The sequence below is a fragment of the Phaenicophaeus curvirostris genome, chromosome 10, assembly GCF_032191515.1.
Source record: "Phaenicophaeus curvirostris isolate KB17595 chromosome 10, BPBGC_Pcur_1.0, whole genome shotgun sequence".
Taxonomy (NCBI): Eukaryota; Metazoa; Chordata; class Aves; order Cuculiformes; family Cuculidae; genus Phaenicophaeus; species Phaenicophaeus curvirostris.
The window spans coordinates 15,876,951-15,889,441 of NC_091401.1; positions in this window are offsets into that span (position 1 = coordinate 15,876,951).

Consider the following 12,491-nt stretch of genomic DNA (forward strand, 5'->3'; position numbering starts at 1 on the left):
CTAGGACAGCTTATTCCAGCCACGCTTCCATCCAGGTAAAACAAACAAACCCCGAAAAATCACGGCGTTCTCAACAGAGCCACGTATGCCAGGGGCTCCTGCCAGCACAGCGAGTCGCGAGTACTGAGGGAAGAACATAGCTTCACTGCTAGTCAGAGGCTCAGCAATACCTGTCGGTTTTTAAGAACACCCCTGAATGACTTGGAGTCATTGCTCTTCTCCTTGCTCTCTCATAGCCAAGTTTTCAAGAAGCATTCCCTCCACAGGCACTGCCTTAGATGTGGAAAAAGGCTGAGTGACGCCTGGTTTTCCAAACTGCCGTGGATTATGCAGGAGCAGAAATGCCTAAAGCTGCCACTGTTTCACCCAGAGCAGACTGAACTAATGATCACAGTGGGAAAAATACCGAACTAGATTTCAGCAAAGGTAAGTCCTGTCAACAAAAAGAACCTGAGGCAAACTTGAATAGAGAGACAAGAGTGATGCCACAGTTTCAACACCATCAATTGCAACAGCAATCGAAATAGCTCATTTGCTCATTAGTGTCATGAAATCCAACTTCTTAAACTGCAACAAAGATCTTCGGAAAGCTATTCTACCCACCTGTTCTGCTCAGTTTTTAACTTAAAAAATGCTTCACATTAGAAGTCACAGGATTAAAAAATACTTCAGGTTTGTCTGCAATGCATGTACCAATTTCTCCACAATGAAAGTTTTGGGGTTTTTTTACTAAAAATTTTCTCGTTAAAATGGGAAGAAACTCTGCCTAAGTCATTTAATCCAAGCAAAGTTTTCCTGCCCTTCCCTCTCCCTTTTCAAACATAATCAATTCTGAGTCTGGATATCTTTCAAGCAAAGGCCTCCAAGGAGCAGTTAATCCCAGTCCTAGGAGTTAAAACAGTTCACTTTTCTAATAGCAGTATTACTTAGAATGACAAAAGATAATCCATAAGCAAATATTTAATTAAAGGTGCTGCTTGAAGAACTTATTTCCCATCAGTGCTACAGGAATATTACTGATTTTAGTTGGCAACACAAATCAGCAAGGCAAAAGGACAGCTCAAAAGTGCACTGCTAAATAAGGAACTGAAGTGAGCAGCACACGACCGAAAACAAAGCAAGCACTATCTACAGTTTAAGAACCTGAAGAGAAAGTCATATTTTTGTCCCATACACTGACACAGATGAACAACTTCCAACATCGAGGAACTTGCACTTTTAAGAGCCTTTTAGCTAGCATAAGCCATAACTTCACTGCACAGGGATGCTGCCAACACTATACCAGCAAAATCTGAAACCTGGGAAAGCCCAAGCTGTACACCTCCCAAAGACCCTAACTGAGAGAAATTTACTGTCTTTAGTCCTCACTCCTTCAGCTGTGTTTGACAAACCATTTGCAAATGACTAAATATGAAAAGGCACAATCTCTTTTGCACTGGACAAAGACAACCCGGAACTGTTACAGTTCTGTACTAATGGCAGATTCTGTTTATAAATTTGCTTTTTACTCTAAGCTTTTAAAAACATATTCAGAGCCACTCAGTTTTCAGAATACAGACTTATTCAAAGAGCTCTGGTAAGTCAGAAGCAAGTGTGATTTTGCATCAACCTGACAGGAATGGAGGAACGTGAGGCCCTTGATCTTTTACTGAGCAACCAATTCAGTGCAGGTACATGCTATGTTTTAGTTAGAGCAATTAGCAGCTCACTCCATTTGCAACTTACATGCTTGCAGCTTATGTCACCTTCAGTGAAATTAAGTACTGGAAAAGACACTACACATTCACACCTTTCACCACTTTTAAGCCTGTTACAGTTTAATTATTAATTAATCCTAGGCAGTTTTATTTATTTTTGGCAGGTTTAGACAACCTAGGTTTTAATTGAAAAGCACAGAAACAGGAAAGGCCGCCCTGGCCTTTAGGTTACCAAAGGTTTCTGGCTGACACTCAAAAGTGTCAGACCACAGAAGCCTTTTGCCCACACAGGCGCAGAACAAACCTTTAGCACTGCAGCAGCACAGCTTCTTAGATCACAAGGAGTTATCTAGGGCTGCTTCGTGGTAGCCAGCAGAACAAGCAACACGTGTAATTCAAATACAGGCCACTTGCTAACTCTTAGGTTGTTATTGCCCTCTCCCCACCCCATATTACTATTCAAAATATAAAAGAAGCTTGTTTTGAAGAGCAACAGTAACATAAATAAAGCAAATGGCCTTGGGAGCCTGGCATTGTGTGGGCATGAGTACTTCATGCAACACCTGCTCTGATGGGAGGCAACAGTTCTTACAACACCCAGGAGTCCAGCCTTTCCCAGTGGAAGTCTGGGACAGTGTTCCAAGGACAGAAGATAAGCAGGAAAGGGAAATCAGGCCTCAGGTTAGAGAACTCAGCAAGAAGATGTCCTCCTCCCCCAGCTGGAATCCAAAATTGGAAACAGTGAGAGGAAGCTGGGGAAGGGTGCCTGTCTTCAAACCGCTGCGTGGCCAGAACTAAGCTAGTAAGGTCAGGAAGTTTGAAATGATTCTATTAGCACATGCAGAAGTAATGTGGATTCACAGTGCTGGGAACTATGTCCTCTTTGCTTTCTTTTCTGACCTGCTCAGCACAGCTCTTTGAACTGCTAACCAAACATTTCGCCCCAGAGGTAAAACAAACCATAGGGAACACACTTGGACAAAATATTATGTATTAACACAACACCATACAGAAATGGCCAAAGTTATTAACTTGCAGGAATACAGCAGGGCAGGGAGTTGCGACCTCAGTTACCACACTGCAAGGGTTAAACTCCTACAGTTACTTTGGTCTCTTCCCTTCTCTCAACTGATGCTTTTGGGAACCAACCCACAGTCTCACTGGTTGGCTACACATCTGCTAAATTTATTTCTGGCAAGATCATGATAATTTACTTCCAAAACCATCCTCCTTTAGGCTAAACTAGATTAGTGGAGATACATATATCAGATAAAATAACATTTAAGAGAAATGCTGTCACAACTCACAGTGACGAAAGAGAACAAATTCTAAATTAAAGAGCCCAAAGTTACTTTTGCACAAGTAAGGCGTAAGGACATAAATAATTTTTAATCTTCAGGCTCCAGATTGAGTTTAATGAAGTATCACTCAAGCTTCATCCCTTCTTTCCCGAATACCTCTGCAAGGCAGCAGCATAGAAGTGGCTGACACAAAGTCTGTCAGACTTTGCTCTCCAGGCCCTGTGAGGGGAATAAAACATAAAATTTCAGCCTGGGGCTTTGCACGTGTCTGGGATCGAGGGTGTCCCTGATGCATTCCAAGAGCTTTCCTTAAGACACGGTGTATTTTCAAAAGTATTAAGCACATACTCTCACACGCACGGAGACAAGTAAAGGTGAGACTATTAGCAAAGGCAACCCGCTCCTCTTCCGAGCTGGAAGTATGAGCTAGAACCAGTGGGGTTTGGCGATGGCTGCAGGGAGAGCTCACAGGTTAAAGCCCGGCCTGTGAGGGCTCGGGGAGGGGGCAGCGAACAGCAGAGAAGCTCTCTGCCTGCACAAGGACCAGGTTCGGAGTCCCTGGGAGCAACTCGGGGGCAGAGAAGCTGGCTCGAGAGCGCAATAAGGAAAAACAACCTCGCAGAAGCCGAGAATCCCTTTCCGCGCTCCCCGGGAGGCGCCGCGGCCGAGACGAGCCACCCGCTGGGACCAGACTCGGGGTCGCCCAGCCCCAAGGCAGCCGTGCCCTAACGAACCGGGTCCCCAGCACCGCCGCTCACACCCCCGCGGGGACGGGGGCTCCTCCAGCGCCCGGCAACCCTCGCAGCGAAGAAACGCTCCCCCCTCTGTAACCTGAACCCGGCCCGGCCCGACCTGAGCCCACTCCCTCTCCCGGATCCAGATCCGGATCCGCCCCCGCTCCCAGTGGCAGCGCCGGCCCCGCCGCCCCGAGGCCCGGGTGAGTGGCCGGGCCGGGCCCGCCGCCTCCCGCCTCACCTCCGGCCCGGCCGCCGCCAGCGCCGGCTCCGCCCGCCGGGACCCGCGTCAGCCCCTGCGCCGGGCAGCGCGCCTGCGCCTGCGGGCCCGGGGCCACCGCCCCTGCTGCCCCTGCGGCCCTGCTGCCACCCGGCTTCCTCCTGCCCCGCTCCCTCCTCCTACTCCCTTCTCTTGCCCCGCTCCCTCTTCCTACTGCCTCTCCTGCCCTGCTCCCTTGCTCCCTCTTTGTGCTGCCCTTCCTACCCTCCTGTCCCGCTCCCTATCCTGCCCAACTCCCTTCTCCTCCTCCTCCCTTCTTCTGCCCCGCTCTCCCTGCTGCCCCTCCTGCCCCGCTCCCTCCTTGTGCTGCCTGCCCTTCCTACCCTCCTGACCCGCTTCCCCTCCTGCCCAGCTCCCTCCTACTACTCCCTTCTTCTGCCCCACTGCCCCTCCTGCCCCACTCCCTCCTTATGCTGCCCTTCCTACCCTCCTGCCCCTCTCCCTCCTCCGGCTCCCCCTCTTGCCCCCCTCCCCCTCCTGCCCAACTCCCTCACTCCCTCCTGCTACTCCCTTCTCCTGCCCCGCTCCACTTTTTGCCCCACTCCCTGCTGTCCCTCCTTGTGTTGCCCTTCCTTACCCTCCTGCCCTGCTCCCACCCCGTGCTTCCCCTCCCACCCTGCTTCCTCCTGCCTCACTCTGTCTCTTGCCCTGCTCCCTGATCCTGCTGCCCCTCCTGCCCTGCTCCTTTGCTCCCTCCTTGTGCTGCCCTTCCTGCCCTGCTCCCTCCTTGTGCTGCCATTCCTACCCTCCTGTCCTGCTTTCTCCTGCCCCACTCCCTCCTTCTGCTCCCCCTCTTGCCCCACTCCCCCTCTTGCCCAACTCCCTTGCTCCCTCCTCCTCCCTTCTTCTGCCCCACTCTGCCTCTTGCCCCACTCCCTGTTCTTGCTGCCCTCCCTGCCCCACTCTCTCCCACCCTGCTTCCTCCTGCCCTGCTGCGCTTCTTGCCCCACTCCCTCCTCATGTTTCTACTCTTGCCTTGCTGCCCCTTCTGCCCCACTCCCTCTCCTGTCCCGCTTTCTCCTGCCCTGGTTCCCCAGAAAGCCCCAGCAAGGTGATGGGACATGGGGTGGGGGATGCAAAAGGTGATGGGGGCTTTCCCGGTGCTGGTGTCACTGGGCAGCAGCTCCCCTGCCCCAAGAGACCCTGCAGGCTGTGGCTGCACCTGGAATGGCTGCAGAAGTGAGGAGTTTAAAAAAAAAACCAACAAACTTTTAAAAATAAACCATTAATATCCCAGTATATGGAGGTATTCCTAAAAAACTTAAACTGAAAAATCACTTGTAGCGACTCTGGTCTCAGCAGCCTGAGGGCCTACAGGAAAGCTGGGAAGGGGCTCTTTATCAGGGGGTGCAGGGATAGGATGAGTAATGGTTTTAAGCTGAAAGAGTGGAGATTTAGATTAGATATCGGGAAGAAATGTTTTATTGTGAAGGTGGTGAGGCACTGTCATAGATATTGCCTGGAGAAGTGAATGCTCCATCTCTAGAAACATTCAAGGTTGGGTTGGATGGGGCTTTGAGCGACCTGATCTAGTGGAAGGTGGTAGGAGGGTTGGAAGTGGATGATCTTTAAGGTCTCGTCTAACCCAGACCATTCTATGATTCTATGAAAGCTGCTCCTCCTGTGGGTCTAACTGCTGGCAGGGCTTTCCCAGGCCATTGCTGGGCAGCAGGGCTGGTTTCTTTATGTGCTTCGTTTTGTGGGTCATGCAACACCATGCAGTCTAGTTCCCCTGCCTGAAGAACAGGGAGGAAGCTACCGGCCAGTTTAACTGCTGTGCTCTGTTGTACAGAGACATCATGGAAACGGGAAGTGCTCCAAAACCATTGCATTTTTGTTGCTGGGTGGAGAAAGGTTACACCTCCCCTCGCTGTAAGGAGAAGCTAAAGGAATTTCTCCAAATAAAAAAAAGTCAGTGAAGCAGGAGAGATTGGGAAGCAGCCATGCTGCATCATTTTTGCTACAGCTTTGTGGAGGGTGAACTATTTTGTGATCATGCAGTATCCATTATGCTGTGCGTTCCTCCAGGAATTACAGTATCCAGGCCACGAGTTGTGATATGTTATAACAAAGAAATAAATAAAAAAGGGATAGAGAAGACAATAGGGTGATACAACAAACAAAATGGCAAAGTCCGTGCCAAACTGAGAGTTGCTGGCTTTTATTTGTTTGTTTGAAAACACTCCAGCCCAGCGCTCTCGTTAAATACAGTGCTTTCCTAGGCAACCGTTTGTTCTTCCTGTACAGTAAATCCAGCCAAAGATGGGATAAGCAGTTTCAGAGCAACAGGACAAGTCCTCTGGCCTTTATGAAACACACAGTAAACAGGGTGCACAAGGTAATGCTCAGGACGTGAAGTTAGAACAGGAATATATTACATGGAAAGAGGATTCCTCCCCCAATCCATCGGAGTGCTGCAGTGCTCTCTGGATGTAACAGCACCTCTGCACTCAAATCATGGCCTGACCCAGGTGATCATTAGTGCAGTCTACGCCAGGCACTTGAGACACATAAATGGGAGCCCGTGTTCATGAGATACTCTTAAAAAATCATGATTTGACTTTTAAAATGTGGAGTTTTATGAGCCGCCTGGTTTTGCCTGCAAGGATCAGCCTTATCACACGTTCATGCTTCCTCTCTGTCCACGAGAGCCAGTAGCGGATCTTTAAAAACTGGAAGCTGAGATTCTCAGATGAGTAAGATGCTTGTAAACACTGAGGCTTTATGGAATGCGCAAAAGACATGAGACTTGTGAAAATTAATAAATAAATAAATAAATAAAAGGCAGACTTGGCAAGACTGACAGAAAGGACTGAATACCAACTGCATTACTGTAACATTTTTGTGGCCAAGCTTGCAGCCTCGATGTTTTAACGACGGCAGCCTTTACTGCATTTAACGGAAGCCTGGATTTGATTCTTTCAGAATAAAAGGGCTTTTGAATGCTCTGTAAAGGCAGTTTCCTGACTTCATTGATTGCCGACACAAACACCAGAAACTAAATCTCCTACATCTTGAGCTAAAGCAACAATCTCATTATTTTGGACAGCAGAGAGCTTGTACAGGAAGCAGTTGCTGGAGGAGGACATGTAGCATGAGCCGAACCAGTTGGCTGCTCTGTGTCTCGTGTCACCAAGCAAGAACAGGGCCAAGGTAAATCTCCACATAACCATGTTTTATTTGCAGGCTGCCAACAGCCAGTCTGAATTCACAAAAGAATGCAAATAGCTGCATGAGGAAACTCAGCAAAAGATTATTCAAACTGGTAGCATATAAGAAGGAAAATAATATTTGTTCTTTGTTGTCCCTGCCTATTTTTCCACTTTTGAATAGGAATAAAATTAAGAACTCCTTCAAAGAGCTTGTGCATTCCTTCACCTAGCTTCAGGTTGTGATGTAAAGACTATACTGGCAGAAATACCCATACATCTCAGCACACGCTTGTCAGTAAATGCTTTAAAAGGATTGTTGTTGAATTGCAACAAAGTAAAAAGGCTTTTAAAAAGGTACATTCACAACAGGTGGACTCTAACCTGCACGCAACTACGTGGGCTACTCTTTGGCCCATACTTCAAGAAGTTTGAAGTTCCTCCAGGCTATAAGAAACTTCATGAGGTTAATCCTCCTATAGCACAGCAATACAAGGGGTGGGAAGGAAGCAATAGTGCAACAGAGGTAGCCCAGACTCCCCTGTGAGGAAACATTCTGACTACATAATCTTGCTTCTGTACTTTCAGCCCCTCCTCAGTTACTGAAGTGAATGTTGATCGGTTGCTCCACAGAAGATGTCCCCGTGGCCACCCTACATGCTTACGCTCTGCCTGTGATCCTGGTGCCTCTACCTCTACTTGCTCACTTTGTCCTTCCAGACAAGCACAAGTGCACAGCATCTCCTGAAAAGATCACTTCAGCATATCTCAGAAGTGAAGCTTCCAAAATTTAAACATTGGCTTCTATCTCACAGTTAACAAAAACTGGCATTTCTTCTTCCCCCAAATTCAAATGGACTTGATAAAGATTAAGCCTTATATCACCACAGCCATGCAGATAGTCACAAAACTCATTTAAGAGGTTGCCAGCTTTCCAGGTTCTCAACTCACTACATACCAGTTAGTTCAAAGCAAGGGATGTCAATATAATGTATGCAACAAACTCCAAACCAGATCTGCAAAATGACCTGATTCAAGAAAACACCTCACAACGTTTTAAAAGCAGACTTCTCTTAGGTTGTTTGGAGTGTGCTCTGTGGCCTGCACAATTCATTCAAGGCAACTTGTGGCAGAGGTGAAGGGATCTCTGACATTTTCATCACTGCAAGGTGAGGTTTTCAGTTCCTCCTCTATGATTATAACCCAATTATATAAACACAGGCAGAGCTTCTAAAGTACAAAAATCACCACTACTTGCACATTCACTCAACTGCATTTAAGATAACTGTGCTTTCATAATTATAACATTGACAAGGATTTCAGAGGGAAGCCTAATTTTCTTGAGGGAGAGAGGATGCTTGGTGACTGAGGATGACATGTATTAATATCAACATTCTGCTCCACCATAAACTCCTAGAGTGAATCTCCAGTACTTCAGTACAATGCTCCATCCCATGGTGGTCACCAGCGCTTGCTGGTTGTTACCTCTCTAGCACAAACTGCAGAGCAGAGAATACTTCTGTTCCCTATCCACGTTCCATGCAAGTCAGAATAGCTTAGGCCACCCTCACCAGTGGTTTAAGTGAAGATACCCAGGGTCGGGCTGAAGGATGAAGAGCCACACAGCCCGTCAGCTGTGCTGTGGGGCTGACGACTGCCCTCAAACAGGTGAGACCAATAAAGTCCCAAGTGATTGTTGCTGCTAGCAGAATAGACAGGTCTCTGAGTGCTTCTCAGATCTCCCTCTATGAGATACCAATTGGACTGCTTCCCTGCCCTGCAAGTGCCTGCCAAGCAGGAAGATTGAAGTTAACAGGCCCCAGATATAACTCTGAAAGGGACTGTGGAAATGAAAAAAAAAGGCTCCCCTAACATTGAGTTAGCTTTGAACTTGGATAGTCCATAATTATATCTTGCTGTATGTCTGCACAGACCAGAGCGCATTAATACCACGTGCAGGCTACATTTAAACTAAGCTGTTCCAGGTACCACGGGCAGTGTTGTCATGGCACGAATACAGTGCAGGCTGCCGAGCCTGCTTCTGAAACCAGAAAAATATGCAGGTGACTATGCTCTGCCGCACTCCGTAGCTCAGCAGGGCTGCTACTCTGCTAGGTAATTTAAAGCTAGTTTTAGGTACATTTCCACATGTTTAGATAGGCAGCGCAATGAGCCTGGGAAGTTTCTTGCCTCCAGTCACTCTTTTACACTCCTGTATCTCTGCTCCCTCCCGCTGCTCCCCTAGGTGTGCTAATACTGCTGTCTGTGAAGCTCACTGGAAACTGAATGCTTGAAGTGATCCACATGGGCGGGTGTGTGGGGGAAGCAGCAATATAAATTTTTTTCTCTGGAGTTGCACAGGGACCGCTATAGGCAACGACAGGCTGAAGCAATCGAGGCTAGAAGGGCAGGCAGGAATCCAGTTAACCACCAGCAAAAATTTACATGGAATTAGTGTCTCAGAATTGATACATCCTGTCACTGCTCCTGTAGTAAACAACTGTCCTTAAATGTGCATAAATTATGTTAGTCCAAACGGTGTTACAGAAGGGATAAATGTGGTCCCCTCCAACCCTTTGCCAGTATTCTTCATTAAAACATGTTGGTTGTGTTCTCTCTAATAGCGATACACTGGGGCCAAGATCTGGAAGAAGGCTGCCTCCAGGAAATACTGCTGATGCATAGCATCCTACTGGTACATTTTGTCTTTTGCTTGGCAGGCAAATGTGGAACTTCCTTTTGACACTGTGCTGCTTTAAGTCATATCAGATTGTGAGGGGTTGTTTCATCAGTAACAAGAGAGTGAAATGGAATAAGAAATAAATTAGGAGCGGGACAAAGCTGTCATTGTGATTCTTAGAACTTGAAAGAAAAAGACGCAAAAACCTCCTACGGCACAGATTTGATTATCAGCTTTCCCAGATGATACCATTATTGTAATTGCCCGGCTCCTTCTAAAGCAGGATGCAGCTACAGTCATTGCAGCACCAGAATTTTATGTGGAGAAGGATGTAGAACATGCAGTGTAGGACAGAAATGAGAATATTAGTCAGTGAAAATTCTTCATCATCAGGAGAGGGTGAAGAAGCTGAGACCATTTTCAGAGAGAGGAGAGTGCTAGAGGGGCCTTCTTACATGTTTTCAGAGCAGTGAAAGGGAATTGTGCTTATGCATTTTTTTTAGCCTGGAAAATCAAGTAGGAGAAAGTAAGGTCAAATGGGGAGTTTAAAATGAAATAGGCAAGGATGTCAGCCTTTCCCAGTGTCCAGTCAAGACATTCATGCATTATCATTTGGATATCTTATATATCTAAAGCTTTTGAAACATAATGGCCTTGGCTTTTCATATTAGAACTGACAATAAAAATAGCTTATTAATCTCTACTCAAAAATTGCTTCAAGGAAAGAAAATCTGAGCAATTTAGTTGGAAAACTGGTATGTACAGAAAATGTTTCTGGGGCAACTTATTCACACACCTGCACATTTTCTGAATTGAATTGAAGTGAAAGGGGAATGCTTTAACCTGAACTAGGGGCAACTCCAGTTTAGAAACTATAATCTCATAGACATGGCATAGTTTGATTTGGGTATTTCAAAAGATGCAGCTGCAGATCAGTACTGCCAGCCTCTGCTTTAGAGATGCAAGTTCATTCTGTGTCCTTAACATTTTTGAAAGCTAAGCAGATAGCATCCTGACCAACATAGAGGGACGTAAAAGTGTTCAGAAACAACCTCCGATTCCTTGCAGTCCCTGGAGGAACTACAGAAAAAGCCATATCCCATTGCCAAAAGAGCTAAACCTCTTTAAAATCTTTTGTATAATGAGTGTCTTCAAAACAAATGTATACTCTCACATACACAGTTGGATGAGGTTCCTGTGCAGGTCTGAGCCCCATGTGAACAACCAACCTTTTTAGCTTGAAACTTCAGTTGCTAGCATTGAAAGGCATCCACTGTGACTGGCCTGTGACTAGTGACTGTAAGTACTTGAACTTCAAACTGATAAATGTTGAAGGTTTAAGCGCAGAGATTTTTTTCTAATGGCTGAAACTAAAAAGGGAAAACAGGATTCCATATTATCTTTCAATATACAAAAAAATCCACAAAAACTTAACCGAAGCAAAACCTGTACAGTGTTACTGGAGCTATGCTAGCACCAATAAACACTAGAGATCCTACTGTGCTGAAATTTATTGTGTGACTATGTGAAAAGGAGACATCCGGTCTGACCTTGCTGCTAGGACTTCTTCTGAAATGAACAGCAAAGAACATCCTCCTCCAGTGACAAGTCATTCCATCTAGATTAGAAGAGGAATCTCCAGGTGAGGAGGCCATTCTTCCTCTATTCATTATGGACAGACCCAGACAGCTCCTACAAGTTAAAATTAAGGGAGAGAAACCTACTTTTAGTGAAGAACAGTTTCTTCCATGACTAACTTATGATCAAAGATGATGGACAGACATCCCAATCCAGACTTGACAGCTCCCAGAGTGCGGATGTGATAGGAGACTGCAGGTGGCAACCTCAGGATCTGCAGACAATACCATCTAAGGAAGATGTTTAACCTCTTGTACAGCATAGCCACTGGCAGAGCCCAGCCAAACTCTGTAGCCAGACAATCTGCTTTTTAAAAACAGTTCTTCTCTCTCCTGTACAATAAATATTTTCTTACATTATGAAAACACTGTGCCTATTGTTTGAACAAAATCCTCACACTTATTTTACCTAGTTGAGATTTTTCATAGTGTCTCATATTTCTGCACAGTACTGTCAATACATACCTGCAATAATATTATAAGGATCAGGGGCTCAGCTTTCTTCAAGAAGAGTAACTGTAAATATTCCTGGAGACTTTTATGGATAGTGGTCCAAATTCTGCACTTACTCCTTTTCATTAGATTAGGAGGGAAAGACACTCATTTAAAGGATGTTAGATAATAATTTTAACTTACTATTCTTGAACACTGATTTGTGATTCACGAGATAATTCAACCTAGATTATTATAAAATTTGTTAAATTGGCTGAAGAAGAGCCAGGCACTTATCACAGCTAGCTAACATGTTAAAGTAGAATAAAGTTGGATTAACTAACAAGAAAACAAAACCCAAACTAGTCTGGATTCACCCTAGTGACTTGAAGGCTGAATATCTGCTCCATAAAGATTTTTTAAAGTTACTAAGTCCTGGCTTTTGATCAATTATTCATTTGCAATTCTAGAGGACATTCTCTGGTTTCCCAGATTCTACTAAAACTTAATAAGTATAAATAAATAAGAGAAATAAGCAAATAAGAGACTTGAGCATCTTAGCAAAATGCACTAAGGGCTAA